The sequence below is a fragment of the Ranitomeya imitator genome, chromosome 6, assembly GCF_032444005.1.
Source record: "Ranitomeya imitator isolate aRanImi1 chromosome 6, aRanImi1.pri, whole genome shotgun sequence".
In the NCBI taxonomy this organism is placed as follows: domain Eukaryota; kingdom Metazoa; phylum Chordata; class Amphibia; order Anura; family Dendrobatidae; genus Ranitomeya; species Ranitomeya imitator.
Window position 1 is genome coordinate 180,283,772 of NC_091287.1, and position 15,308 is coordinate 180,299,079.

Consider the following 15,308-nt stretch of genomic DNA (forward strand, 5'->3'; position numbering starts at 1 on the left):
TGCTGGCATGTTGAGAATACTGGCATCAAGTAATGTATTTCTCCACAGACTATCATCAAATAGTAAGCCAAGAGCTAATGCCGCATCTTTGAAAGTTTCATGTGTGACTCCGTGTACAGTTTTTATGCTGTCAAAACTGGTTGCACCTTTGACATGTAACAATAACAATCTTAAATAGTAGCGTTCTTGGTCTTTCACACTGACAGTATACATTCGTCCAATCACAGAACCACCTGCTCGCTTTCTAACTTCCCAAGAACCTTCTTTCCAAACATAGTTTTCGGGAATTTCACGGTATAAATAAATATGAGCATGATGGTCGTTCTGATTAAGCTTGAAGTAGGCCATAAGTGTAGAATTTTGATGGAGCTTTTGTTTGATGTTTCCAATAGAGTCATCCTCATGAAAATAGAGTGGCTGAGAATGCGGTAGATGTACAGCAAGGCGAATGATGCTATGAGATTGTTTATGCATTGGATATGAGAATATTCGCCAAGCTGCCTCTGTGCATTGACATATCTTGAATCCATGAATTGGTGTGTTTCATCATGTTGGATGTTAGTCTGGCAGATTTCAAGATTGGCTTTATCATGTCCTTTGTAGACGTATTTAAATAAATATTTCACAGCCTGAATGGAACCACAAACTTCGACATTTATATGGCACTTGTATTTTAATAGCAGGAACGGATTATATGGAACCACCCACGAATTATCAATCATGTTAGAATGATGTTGAAAAGATGGGCCAAAGTGTCTGCGGTAAGTAGGATAGGCGTCCTTAGCTATGATGGTTCTTGGTTGCAAATCTTTAGGGAAACCTTTTGTACACTTCCCCAGATCCATACAGGGAGAATTTGGGTTGTGTTCTCCACACGGACCATGAATCATATGTTGGAGAACAATTTTATGGAGTTGAGGGTAGTGGGTAGGATTGGGAATTTCAGCCCACACTGTATTGTCTATGTCCTCCTCAGTCCTTAATTTGGAGTTGCTGTCCAGAATAATCAAAATGTGAGCGTGTGGAAGGCCACGTTTTTGAAATTCAATTACATGAACCATAGCGCAAACTTTCCCAAATAATCCATTGTTAATGTCTTTTAAGAGTGCTTCCAGTTTTATTTTGAAAACACGTGCCACCAAATCAGGTCTATGTTCCACACGCTGCCAAGGTTCCAAATTCTCAGTAATCTCATTCCATTTCGGATTACAGGTCATGGTGATGAATAGATCAGGATGACCATATTTAGTCACAATAGCCATGGCATCCTGGTACCGCTGCTGCATATTCCTGGGACTGCCTTCAAACGAAGATGGTAAAATGACCGTTTTTCCAATGGGGATGCCCTTCTCAATGGATTTTTTCTGGAGATGTTCCTGGAGTACACAATAATCCTCTACTTTCAAATCCTTTTGGTGTTGACGGATATAATTTAGGCGATTTGCCTCGATTTTCACATAAGCATCCACTAAGTACTGCTGAGTGAGTTTGCCATCATTCAGGAGTGGATTAAACTGATTACGGACAGACAGCACATAGCAGTAATATTGCAGTTGTGTAACTCTGCGTGGACTTTGCCCTTGTTGCTTGAGGCCATCATGCCAGCCCTGGTCTCCGTAAGGGAAAAATAAAGGATAGAGTAAAGCATCTAAATTACTGTGTAGAATGCTGACCTGTTGTGTTCTTGGCGCCAAAGGATTTTTGGGGTCCTGTTGTAAATGTATTAAAATATCACGATTAAATGGTGGCTCTCCATTGTCATTTTCAAATACGACAGCAACTTCATTGACAGTTGGATTATTATATCGGCGAGGGTCTTGATTCCGATCTTGTTTAAGGGCCATGATGATATTTGGCATGAGAGTGCCATTAGCTTCAGCTTTAAGATGTTCTTCATGTTCCACATCTCGTAACATTTTGTAGGCAGCAACAAAGGGATTCACATTGTCTAACTGAAGAGCAATTATACTCATCAAAGTGGGATGACATTTTTGATTTTGTTCACAGTTTAAACGTTGTTCATTCGCGGTAGCGGTATCCAAAATATACAGTTGGGCATAAGCTGGAACTTGATCATCACTGGGATGTAGAGTTCCAGTACGATGATATATTTGTCCATGTATACGGAAACAGTAAGGGCCATGTCCAGGTGGAGGGGATATATTGGCACCCATGGAGGCGAAAGCACATGAGCTGTTAATACTACGAATATTTTCCATGAGATTCTTACTGAACTCACTCTCCCCTGTCAGCAATCGTTTAAAGACCTCGGGATATTGGGGTATAGCTATATGCACTTTACTCTTGTGACAACACAGAGTAAAATTTTTATCTGCTGGTATCTCAGCATTAAAATGTAATGCTTGACAATGTTCACATAAATAGTTCATAGGACCACAGGAGTGTTCTACTATGGTACTGTCATCATTAGTAAAACCTGTAGGATGTTGAGGTACAGGTTGTGATAATGGAGCATTGGAATGTTTCTGTAAGCCAACATATATAAAGCGTGGACCTGGTAGAGGATCTTCACTGTCCACAGATTCAATCACTGAGGAGTTGGAAGGTGTATTGTGGTCAGAGTTTATTAATATGGAGGTGCAAGCGGTTTTTTTGCGCCATTCACGGCGTGCACCAGCTGCATTTGGTAATGGTTTGTTTGTTGCCTTAGAAGAGTCAGGTGTGAAGCATGTCTTATAAGCAGACTTAACAGTGTGCAGGCGACGGCGTTTATCATTTGGAGTGTAAGTAGGACAGTGTTTGCGCTTACGTGCAGATTTACCAACGGTTAAAGGAGCTTCAAGCTGCACACATTCTATGAATGGAGACAAAGAAGCTGTATTGTGGGCAGAATCTATGACTGAGGACGTGGAAATATTATGTTTGCAACGTTGAGAGCGTGCAGCAGCAGCTTTATTACTTAATCGATTAGTTTTGTCCTCAAAAGACTCATTAGTAATGCGTTTATTGCAAGCAGCATTAACAGTGTCCAGGCGCTTATGTCTGTCCTCTGTAGTCTCGTTAGCACGCTGTTTGTGCTTACGTGCGGCATCGGCGGCTTTTCGCTCAGCGTCATTGGTATACTTATTATCAGACCTGATGTTACGTGCGCCATCAGCAGCTTTGGGCTCTGTGTCATTAGTATACTTAACAGTGTCCAGGCGCTTGCATCTCTCCTCTGTACTCTTGTTAGCACGCTGTTTGCGCTTACGTGCGGCATCGGCGGCTTTTCGCTCTGCATCATTACCATACTTTATATCAGACCTGATCTTACGTGCGCCATCAGCAGCTTTGGACTCTGTGTCATTAGTATACTTAACAGTATCCAGGCGCTTGCATCTATCCTCTGTACTCTTGTTAACACGCTGTTTGCGCTTACGTGCGGCATCGACGGCTTTTCGCTCTGCATCATTACCATACTTTATATCAGACCTGATGTTACGTGCGCCATCAGCAGCTTTGGGCTCTGTGTCATTAGTATACTTAACAGTATCCAGGCACTTGCATCTATCCTCTGTACTCTTGTTAACACGCTGTTTGCGCTTACGTCCGGCATCGGCGGCTTTTCGCTCTGCATCATTACCATACTTTATATCAGACCTGATCTTACGTGCGCCATCATAAGCTTTGGACTCTGTGTCATTAGTATACTTAACAGTGTCCATGCGCTTGCATCTATCCTCTGTACTCTTGTTAGCACGCTGCTTGCGCTTACGTGCGGCATCGGCGTCTTTTTGCTCTGCATTATTAGTATACTTTCTATCAGACCTAATCTTACGTGCGCCATCAGCAGCTTTGGGCTCTGTGTCATTAGTATCCTTACTATTAGAGCTCATGTTGGCTAAGCTAAACAGCTTTAAGCGTGGTGGTGGCAAACAACAGGTTAATAAGAGGCAGTGTCAGGTAGTAGGAAAATAGCCAGTTAATAATAGGCAATAGTTCTTTGCAGGAATGCAGATATTAATAAATAGGCAGTTTATATTGCAGAGAAATTGCTGGGCAATAATGGACAATGTCCTTATGTGGCAAATAATAGAGCAATATACCCAATGTGGCAAAGAAGAGGTTAATAAACGGCAGTCTCTCAGTATAACAGTCAGTGAATAATAGGCAGTATATGGAGAAAACACCAAACAAAAGTTCAAAATTGGTGTGAAAATGTCACTGAACCACTTCACAACTAAATATATATAGTTTTGGTAAATGGTATTATCATTTTTTTGACGAAATTCGGCAGGAGCTTGAAGAGCAACGTCACTGGGCCCGCCTCCACGCAGTAGAAACTTGCTGTGAGGTAAAAATTCAAAAATCACACCAAAATGGCGGGCGGAGTATGTCACAGTACGGCACGTTTCTGATTGGTCGCTCGCAGCAGGCGGCAACCAATCAGACACTGGACACTGTTGATGTCACTTATCTCCGGACATTAGCTCCGGACATTAGCTCCGGACATTAGCTCCGGACAAAGCCACGGAAGTTGGCACAAATTGCAGGAATTAGTATTCTAGGCAATTATATATTAGATGAGAGCGTTTAGCGCATAAAAATGGCCAATTTTATGTGTACCTGGTAGCCACTTTACGGCATCTCTCCTATATCAGGTCCTATGCTTGCCTTACCTCGCTGAGAATAAACGTCTCCACCTGAATGGGTACATGTGAAACCTCTTCCTAGACTAAAATTCTCTCTCTCTATGGAGGGGCATTGGACCTGCTGTAATTAAAACACCTGTGGCTAGAAGGCGGAGTGCACGATCAGAAGGCTAGAGAACACATTTCAAAAACCTGACCTGCACATCCAAACATAGACTAAGTGTGAACAGGTGCTGAACCTAGAGTCGCCAACTCGTATATAGTTAAATAAATAAGGCAGCACACTGCAGCGCTAGAACATACAAACTTGAAATACGAAATTTGAACTGCATTACTGCACTAGAAATATGAAAAATGAGAGCGTTTAGCGCATAAAAATGGCCAATTTTATGTGTACCTGGTAGCCACTTTACGGCATCTCTCCTATACCAGGTCCTACGCTTGCCTTACCTCGCTGAGAATAAACGTCTCCACCTGAATGGGTACATGTGAAACCTCTTCCTAGACTAAAATTCTCTCTCTCTATGGAGGGGCATTGGACCTGCTGTAATTAAAACACCTGTGGCTAGAAGGCGGAGTGCACGATCAGAAGGCTAGAGAACACATTTCAAAAACCTGACCTGCACATCCAAACATAGACTAAGTGTGAACAGGTGCTGAACCTAGAGTCGCCAACTCGTATATAGTTAAATAAATAAGGCAGCACACTGCAGCGCTAGAACATACAAACTTGAAATACGAAATTTGAACTGCATTACTGCACTAGAAATATGAAAAATGAGAGCGTTTAGCGCATAAAAATGGCCAATTTTATGTGTACCTGGTAGCCACTTTACGGCATCTCTCCTATACCTTTTCCTTTGGGGAAATTTCTCTGAGGCAAAGTAGGCTTTATTTTCTATCTCTTGGGCTAGCTAGTTCTTAGGCTGTGTCGAGGCGTCTAGGCCATGTTAGATACGCTCCACGGCTATTTCTAGTGTGTATGATAGGATTAGGGATTGCGGTCAGCAGAGTTCCCACTTCCCAGAGCTTGTCCTGTATCGGTTTAACCATCAGGTCATTTCGGGTGCTCCTAACCACCAGGTCATAACAGTACAGCTGGCCCAAAGTATTAATGCATCTCAATAGAGAGATAAGAGAAGTTCTGAGAACATTTTTTTTCTCTGCAGTGTGTTTTGTCTTTCTTTTCCCCTTAACCTCTGGGTGGTTCAGGACACAGGTGTAGACATGGACATTCAAGGTCTGTCCTCTTGTGTGGATCATCTCACTGCAAGGGTACAAAACATTCAAGATTTTGTGGTTCAGAATCTGATGTTAGAGCCTAGAATTCCAATTCCTGATTTGTTTTCTGGGGATAGATCTAGGTTTCTGAATTTCAAAAATAATTGTAAACTGTTTCTTGCTTTGAAACCCCGCTCCTCTGGTGACTCCGTTCAACAAGTAAAAATGATTATTTCTTTCTTGCGTGGCGACCCTCAAGACTGGGCATTTTCCCTTGCGCCAGGAGATCCTGCATTGCGTGATGTTGATGCGTTTTTTCTGGCGCTTGGATTGCTTTATGATGAACCAAATTCAGTGGATCAGGCAGAGAAAATCTTGCTGGCTTTGTGTCAGGGTCAGGATGAAGCGGAGGCATATTGTTAGAAGTTTAGACAGTGGTCTGTGCTTACTCAGTGGAATGAGTGTGCCCTGGCGGCAATTTTCAGAAAGAGTCTTTCGGAAACCCTTAAGGATACTATGGTGGGATTTCCCACACCTGCTGGTCTGAATGAGTCTATGTCCTTGGCCATTCAGATCGATCGGCGTTTGCGTGAGCGCAAAGCTGTGCACCATTTGGCGGTACTCTCTGAGCATAGGTCTGAGCCCATGCAATGCGATAGGACTTTGACCAGAGCTGAACGGCAGGAACACAGACGTCAGAATGGGCTGTGTTTTTACTGTGGTGACTCCACTCATGCTATTTCCATATGTCCTAAGCGCACTAAGCAGTTCGCTAGGTCTGCCACCATTGGTACTGTACAGTCTAAATTTCTTTTGTCCGTTACTCTGATTTGCTCTTTGTCGTCCTATTCTGTTATGGCATTTGTGGATTCAGGCGCTGCCCTGAATTTGATGGACTTAGAGTTTGCCAGGCGCTGTGGTTTTTTCTTGGAGCCCTTGCAGTATCCTATTCCTTTGAGAGGAATTGATGCTACGCCTTTGGCCACGAATAAGCCTCAGTACTGGACTCATTTGACCATGTGCATGGCTCCTGCACATCAGGAGGATATTCGCTTTTTGGTGTTGCATAATCTGCATGATGTGGTCGTTTTGGGGTTGCCATGGCTACAGGTCTACAACCCAGTATTGTATTGGAAATCAATGTCTGTGTCCAGCTGGGGTTGTCAAGGGGTACATGGTGATGTTCCATGGCTGTCAATTTCGTCTTCCACTCCTTCTGAAGTCCCTGAGTTTTTGTCGGATTACCGGGATGTATTTGATGAGCCCAAATCCGGTGCCCTACCTCCTCATAGGGATTGTGATTGTACTATTGATTTGATTCCTGGTAGTAAGTTTCCTAAGGGCTGACTGTTCAATTTATCTGTGCCAGAACACGACGCTATGCGGAGTTATATAAAGGAGTCCTTGGAGAAAGGGCATATTCGCCCGTCGTCATCAACGTTGGGAGCAGGGTTCTTTTTTGTGGCCAAGAAGGATGGTTCTTTGAGACCTTGTATTGATTACCGCCTTCTTAATAAGATCACGGTCAAATTTCAGTACCCTTTGCCGCTACTGTCTGATTTGTTTGCTCGGATTAAGGGGGCTAGTTGGTTCACCAAGATAGATCTCCGAGGGGCGTATAATCTTGTGCGTATTAAACAGGGCGATGAATGGAAAACAGCATTTAATACGCCCGAGTGCCATTTTGAGTACCTGGTGATGCCATTCGGGCTTTCTAATGCTCCACCTGTGTTTCAGTCCTTTATGCATGACATCTTCCGAAAGTACCTGGATAGATTCATGATTGTATATTTGGATGATATTTTGGTCTTTTCGGATGATTGGGAGTCTCATGTGAAGCAGGTCAGAATGGTGTTCCAGGTCCTTCGTGCGAATTCCTTGTTTGTGAAGGGGTCTAAATGTTTCTTTGGGGTTCAGAAGGTTTCATTTTTGGGTTTCATTTTTTCCCCTTCTACTATCGAGATGGACCCTGTTAAAGTTCAAGCCATTTATGATTGGACTCAGCCTACATCTGTGAAGAGCCTACAAAAGTTCCTGGGCTTTGCTAATTTTTACCGTCGCTTCATCGCTAATTTTTCTAGTGTTGCTAAACCGTTGACTGATTTGACCAAGAAAGGTGCTGATGTGGTCAATTGGTCCTCTGCGGCCGTTGAGGCCTTGCAGGAGTTGAAGCGTCGTTTTTTTACTGCCCCTGTGTTGTGCCAGCCAGATGTTTCACTCCCGTTTCAGGTCGAGGTTGATGCTTCTGAGATTGGAGCAGGGGCTGTTTTGTCTCAAAGAAGTTCGGATGGCTCGGTGATGAAACCATGTGCTTTCTTTGCTAGAAAGTTCTCGCCTGCTGAGCGCAATTATGATGTTGGCAATCGAGAGTTGTTGGCTAAGAAGTGGGCATTCGAGGAGTGGCGACATTGGCTTGAAGGAGCCAAGCATCGCGTGGTGGTCTTGACGGATCACAAGAATTTGACTTATCTCGAGTCTGCCAAACGGTTGAATCCTAGACAAGCTCGATGGTCGCTGTTTTTCTCCCATTTCGATTTTGTGGTTTCATACCTTCCAGGCTCTAAGAATGTGAAGGCTGATGCCCTTTCAAGGAGCTTTGTGCCTGACTCTCCGGATGTTCCTGAGCCGGCTGGTATTCTCAAAGAGGGGGTAATTTTGTCTGCCATCTCCCCTGATTTGCGGCGGGTGCTGCAGAAGTTTCAGGCTGATAGACCTGACCGTTGTCCAGCGGAGAAACTGTTTGTCCCTGATAGATGGACTAGTAGAGTTATCTCTGAGGTTCATTGTTCGGTGTTAGCTGGTCATCCTGGAATCTTTGGTACCAGAGATTTGGTGGCTAGATCCTTTTGGTGGCCTTCCTTGTCACGGGATGTGCCTTCTTTTGTGCAGTCCTGTGGGATTTGTGCTCGGGCTAAGCCCTGCTGTTCTCGTGCCAGTGGGTTGCTTTTGCCCTTGCCGGTCCCTAAGAGGCCCTGGACGCATATTTCCATGGATTTTATTTCAGATCTCCCTGTCTCTCAAAGGATGTCGGTCATCTGGGTGGTTTGTGATCGCTTCTCTAAGATGGTCCATTTGGTACCCTTGTCTAAGTTGCCTTCCTCCTCCGATTTGGTGCCATTGTTTTTCCAGCATGTGGTTCGTTTGCATGGCATTCCGGAGAACATCGTCTCGGACAGAGGTTCCCAGTTTGTTTCGAGGTTTTGGCGGTCCTTTTGTGCTAAGATGGGCATTGATTTGTCTTTTTCTTCGGCCTTCCATCCTCAGACAAATGGCCAAACCGAACGAACCAATCAGACTTTGGAAACATATCTGAGATGTTTTGTTTCTGCTGATCAGGATGATTGGGTGTCCTTCTTGCCTTTGGCTGAGTTCGCCCTTAATAATCGGGCCAGCTCGGCTACTTTGGTTTCGCCTTTTTTCTGTAATTCTGGTTTCCATCCTCGTTTTTCTTCAGGGCAGGTTGAGCCTTCGGACTGTCCTGGTGTAGATTCTGTGGTGGACAGGTTGCAGCAAATTTGGACTCACGTAGTGGACAATTTGACATTGTCCCAGGAGAAGGCTCAACGTTTCGCTAACCGCCGTCGCTGTGTTGGTCCCCGACTTCGTGCTGGGGATTTGGTTTGGTTGTTGTCTCGTTATGTTCCTATGAAGGTTTCCTCTCCTAAATTTAAGCCTCGTTTCATTGGCCCTTATAAGATATCTGAAGTTCTCAATCCTGTGTCATTTCGTTTGGCCCTTCCAGCTTCTTTTGCCATCCATAATGTGTTCCATAGGTTGTTGTTGCGGAGATATGTGGCGCCTATGGTTCCCTCCGTTGACCCTCCTGCCCTGGTGTTGGTCGAGGGGGAGTTGGAGTATGTGGTGGAGAAGATTTTGGATTCTCGTATTTCGAGACGGAAACTCCAGTACCTGGTCAAGTCAAGGGGTTATGGTCAGGAAGATAATTCCTGGGTTGTTGCCTCTGATGTTCATGCTGCTGATCTGGTTCGTGCCTTTCATTTGGCTTGTCCTGATCGGCCTGGGGGTTCTGGTGAGGGTTCGGTGACCCCTCCTCCTTTCCATAGCTGTATGCTTTCCGGACCTGGGCTGTCCGTATCAGTTGTTGAAAAACCCTTTTCTGGGGTGTTTGGTCGCTCCATTGTTGTAGGATCTGTTCCAGGGACTCGTTGAAAAGAAGGCTCCCGAGGTCTTTTAACACATTCATGCCAAGGGTCACGGTATGGTCTTTAGATACTTCTCCGTCCACCAATACTACTCCTGTTCTCCCGACATCTTTACCGCAGACCTCTATGTTCATCCATACCACCCCTGCGACCGGGATGGGCAAGTGATTTGCCGCCATAAGTTTGATCACAGGGCACCATTTGGGCCATAGCGTGTTGTGAATTCTGTTATCGAACTCCCTCCTGTGGTCATGAATGGTACCTCGGCGAGTTCTGTCCATGGACTCCCTCTGGTGGCTGTGAGTGGAGTTGCTGGTTCTGAGGATCCTTCCACAGGTGACCTAGGTTATTCTTAGGCTGGCTTCTCTATTTAACTCCACTCAGATCATTACTCCATGCCAGCTGTCAATGTTCCTGTACTGGTTCAGTTCGCTCTTGGATCTTTCTGGTGACCTGTCTCTTCCTGCAAGAAGCTAAGTCCCTGATTGTTATTTTCTGTTCTTTGTTTCCTTGTCCAGCTTGCTTTCATGATTTTGTCTTGCTAGCTGGATGCTCTGGGATGCAGAGTGGCACCTCCGCACCGTGAGTCGGTGTGGGGGTCTTTTTGCACACTCTGCGTGGTCTTTTGTAGTTTTTTGTGCTGACCGCAAAGATACCTTTCCTATCCTCTGTCTATTTAGTTAGTCTGGCCTCCCTTTGCTAAAACCTGTTTCATTTCTGAGTTTGTGACTTTCATCTTTACTCACAGTTAATATTTGTGGGGGGATGCCTTTTCCTTTGGGGAAATTTCTCTGAGGCAAGGTAGGCTTTATTTTCTATCTCTAGGGCTAGCTAGTTCTTAGGCTGTGTCGAGGCGTCTAGGCCATGTTAGGTACGCTCCACGGCTATTTCTAGTGTGTGTGATAGGATTAGGGATTGCGGTCAGCAGAGTTCCCACTTCCCAGAGCTTGTCCTGTATCGGTTTAACCATTAGGTCATTTCGGGTGCTCCTAACCACCAGGTCATAACAATAGCGCCTCCGTGAAGTGACAGCGGAAATATCTCTCAGGCATGGTGGTCACTTGTGAACCTGTGTCCAACAGGCACCGCACCGCTCTTCCATTGATTTCTGCCCAGACCAGGGGGCACGTGGAAACAAGGCTGGGGGACTTCTACTACTCCTCTTCTGCTCTCCACGCTCCAAGCGGTGTCCCTCGAGCTCGGAGCCCCCTTGTTTAAAGGAGGGCGTGGGGATAGTCAGCTCCGGCGGGAACACCATCAGGTGATGTGGCCGGGCTCTCCACAGGTGTAGCATGTAAGAGGGCTTCTCCTCCTGGTAGCTTCACCCTCCTTTTGGGGGGCAGCTTCTCTGCCTCACACCAAAGGTCCGGGTCCTACTGCCAGAGTTCTTCTTGAGGCCACCATTTCTTCACGAACCTGCTTAATCTCCATTCTCAGGACCTCCACCCATTGAGGGATATTGTTTGCGGTGGTGGATACCTCCCCGCTCCATACCCTCCCCACTGGCCCTGTCACTCCCTGTTCTTGTTCTCGCACACGTGCCTCACTGCCAACCTCAGAGAAATTCATGTCTGGCTTCACCCGCATGCGCTCTCGCAGTGCCTGTTTCATCATTGTGTCATGCAGTCCCATCACCAGCCGATCCCTGAGCACCACATCAACTGGCCCTACACCTACACCGTCTTTCCGTCTAATAGCAGTGTGGAGCTTTTTTAGGGCATTCATGAATTGGGTCACGGTCTCCCCCTCTCTTTGTACCTGATGAAACAGTCGCATGCAAAGTTCCCCTACGTCAGTGTTGTCCCCATGCGTCTCCTCCAGTATGCACAGCACTTTGTCTAGGGTATCTCCCTCCCAGGGAGACCATGCATGACAGAATCCCGTGCCTCTCCCTCCAGGGCCATTAACCCCTTCATGACCCAGCCTATTTTGACCTTAATGACCTGGTAGTGCTGCCATATGATGAGCAGCGGGGATGGGGTGACGTGTATGATTAGGGGAGGGGGTGTGGAAAGGATGCAGGAGCAGTGCACGCTTTTTTTTCTATTAACTTTATGTGTGTTGATTCCGGCAGCCAATCAGGGCATATAAACCATCCACAATGTCATGATACATGGTCTTCTGTGATTGGATGCAGAAGTAACCTATCCCTGGCAATTTAAAAATGGACATCTTGTTTTGTTGGTGCCATTTTCTCAGTGTCACAGTGCAGAAATGCCGCTCCTGATAGTGCTGCAAGTGAACTGTCAGTTAGCTACATAGGATCCTGTCCTGTGTGAAATCGATCATCCAGCATCTAACTAGATTATGCAAAAACTGTGAGACAGTCACCGGAGGCACCATTTGTTAATCCAAATCGTTGGTGATGAAACTGTGTTTCAATGACAAATTTCCACTTAAAAATCATTAGGCCTAATATTGGGGTGCACCCACAAGGCCCAATTAGCTAATCCAAATAGTTTGGGCTAATAATATGTTGCAGGCATCAGGCCTCATTTCATAAACCAAATCGTTTGGGATAATAGACTTGTGCAGGTACCAGACCTCAGTGCCGCCATCTGGCCATTACTGCCCTTACTGCTGTATGGGGCGAGTGAGCAGAAGGAAAGACGGGAGCCCGGAGCCCCACTCTTGTGTTTCAGCTCATCTGACCCCAGGGTATCGTGTGTCAGAGCACTGCCACTAACAGCACACATCTTTGCGTAGGGAGGATTGGAGCTCTTGCAGTCATGCAGCTCTCTTGCTCCCTCCATTTCCTCTGTGATGCGCTACTGAGTCTGACGGCATGTATGCGCTGAAATGTACAACTGCCAAGATGCCAGTTCAGAAGTGAAGCTGCATGGGGATCATATGAGAGGTAAGTATAGAAAACTTATTTTTTCCAAATAGAATTAATTAAATGATCTTGGGGCAGAGCAAATGATGAATTTGACAGTGGGGGTAGAGCAAATGATGAAGTGGCAGTGGGGAGGGCAAAGCAAATGATGAATTGGCAGTGGTGGCAGAGCAAATGATTAATTTGGAGTAGGAGGCAGAGCAAATGATAAATTGGGAGTGGAGGGGGCAGAGCAAATGATGAATTGGGAGTGGGGTCGGGGGACAGCAAATGATGATGAATAGAGGGTGGGTGCGAGAGAGAGAGAGAGAGAGAGAGAGAGAGGACATGATATAATGAATTGGGGAGGAGGGCTGCATGTAAACAAAATGGATCAGAGGAGTGGGAGATAGACTGAGGATGATGGCGTGTGACTGGTAATTAATTGGGGGAAAGTATAGATGCTAATTAATTTATATCTTTCTTGGGTGGGGATAGTGGCTATTTATAGTTAGTGGAGGGACAGTGGTAGATTATGTGGCACCCCTAGGGGTATTTGCCACAAAAATAGTTACTGACAGTAAATACAAATACTAAATTAGCAAGACTGCACTACCACCTCCGGCCAGAAGGGGGAGCTCCAGAGACTCCCCTTGATCCATTCTGGTCTGAGAGAAGAAATGGCAGTTGGGCTAAGGAGCTGAAAGTGAGAGGTCATACAGTTGAATCTCTAACAGCCCTGTGACTGTTACTAGGCCTAAATCACCGGCCTGAGGAGAAGAGGGATAGAGAAAAAGGACATTGTGAGAACCGGGTAGCATTAATCACTACCCAGAACAGGCGCAAAGACGGATACCGGATCCGTGGCTGTATTCATTACATATAATACAGCAACCGGAAAAACGTGAGGTGATATCAGCTTCACTAGGGTCGGACGCAGCAACAGACACAGAGTTCAGCGGTACTCCTGGAGGGGGTAAGCCGATAAAAGGACTCGGGTTGCCCGTCGAACCAGGACCCGGAGGGGACAGATTGGGCCGGCAGCCAGTTCACATACAGCAGCAGGGCCACACAGATATTGCGTACAATAAGAGGCGAAGACCCCGGCAGGTTCAAAGTAACTCAGAGTTCCCATACAGACTCCGGTGACAGGACTGGTTGTAAATCCTTTTTTGTTAAAGTAAACTGGTTAAACGTTTCAGTGCCTCAGTCTTTCATTTGGACAATAGCCATCTATCCAGGATTGGGATCATCACCGCTGGGAGAACCTGCTGCTGATCAAGTAAGTGCCTGTTCCCTCACGATACCCTTTACACTGTGCATTGCCTGAGGCCACAGCACCGGGTCAAGCCACCCGTGACACCCCCCTCAAGAAACAGACCCCATTGGTCTGGTGCTGGGTACCCCGGTCTCTTGGGCGTCACAATTGGCGTCACGAACAGGATCTAGCCAGCCCGTATACCGGGTATTGTGTGCCGTGATTGGAGCCCAAAACTGTGAAAACTTGGATGAAAAATCTTGAAAATTGACTTTATTAAAGAAAAATCCATTCTCCATTGAAAACTATTGAAAGTGACTTTTCCCCATTGGTTATAATGGAGTAAAGATGGCCGCCATCCCCTGAGGTAATCACTTCATAACCGTTAGGCACGAGACTGTTAATTGAGCTACGCCATCACCTGAGCCCCAGTCTAACTGAAAAACTTCAGAATCCACCATTACAGAGCGCGGTGGGTGGGAGCAGCAGGGGGCGTGTCATTGTGGGCGGCACCAAGCTGAGCGCTCTGACATCAGAGCAAGGGGAAAATTGATCCTGCTGCACAGCGGAACGAATCTACACTATCCCGACGGAAGCGGAGGACCGGAAGGGTCCGGATTAACTAAGGGGGCACAGTATGTCGCAGCACGGAGACGCCGCAGCACCCGGCGACGCTAATGCAGCTGAAAGACAGAGTGTCGATAGAGAGTCCGGTAGCGCAGCGGTGCAAGGAGTGGCGCCCATCATGCCGGTGCTGATGCCATATACCCCGGGTGGCCCATGGCTTCCAATGTATGAAGGTGAGCCTAATACCCTTGACGATTTCAGAGAAAAGATGCTGGCCCATTTTGACATGTTCCCTGTGGGTGAAGTTCAGCGTGTTAGTCTCCTGATGATGCAGTTAAGTGGCCATGCTAAGCGAGAAGTCACAGCATGGGCAGCTGATCTAAAAGGCACTGTTGAACGCATATTTGCTGGATTAAAAGCTACATTTGAAACCACTGCCAGCAGCAAAGCTAAAGTACGATTCTTTAATTGCAAACAAAAAGTTAATGAGGGCGTGAGAGACTTTGCCTTAAACCTGCAGGAAGCCCTTAAATCACTTACACTGGCTGAACCCATTTTTAACACCGGAGCGGATAAACTGCTAAGAGATCAATTTATTGAGGGACTCTACACCCCTTCTCACCGGGGGCATGTGAGCATGCTTGTTTTTAAGAACCCTGAATTGACATTTGCCCAATTAAAGTAGAGCGTTA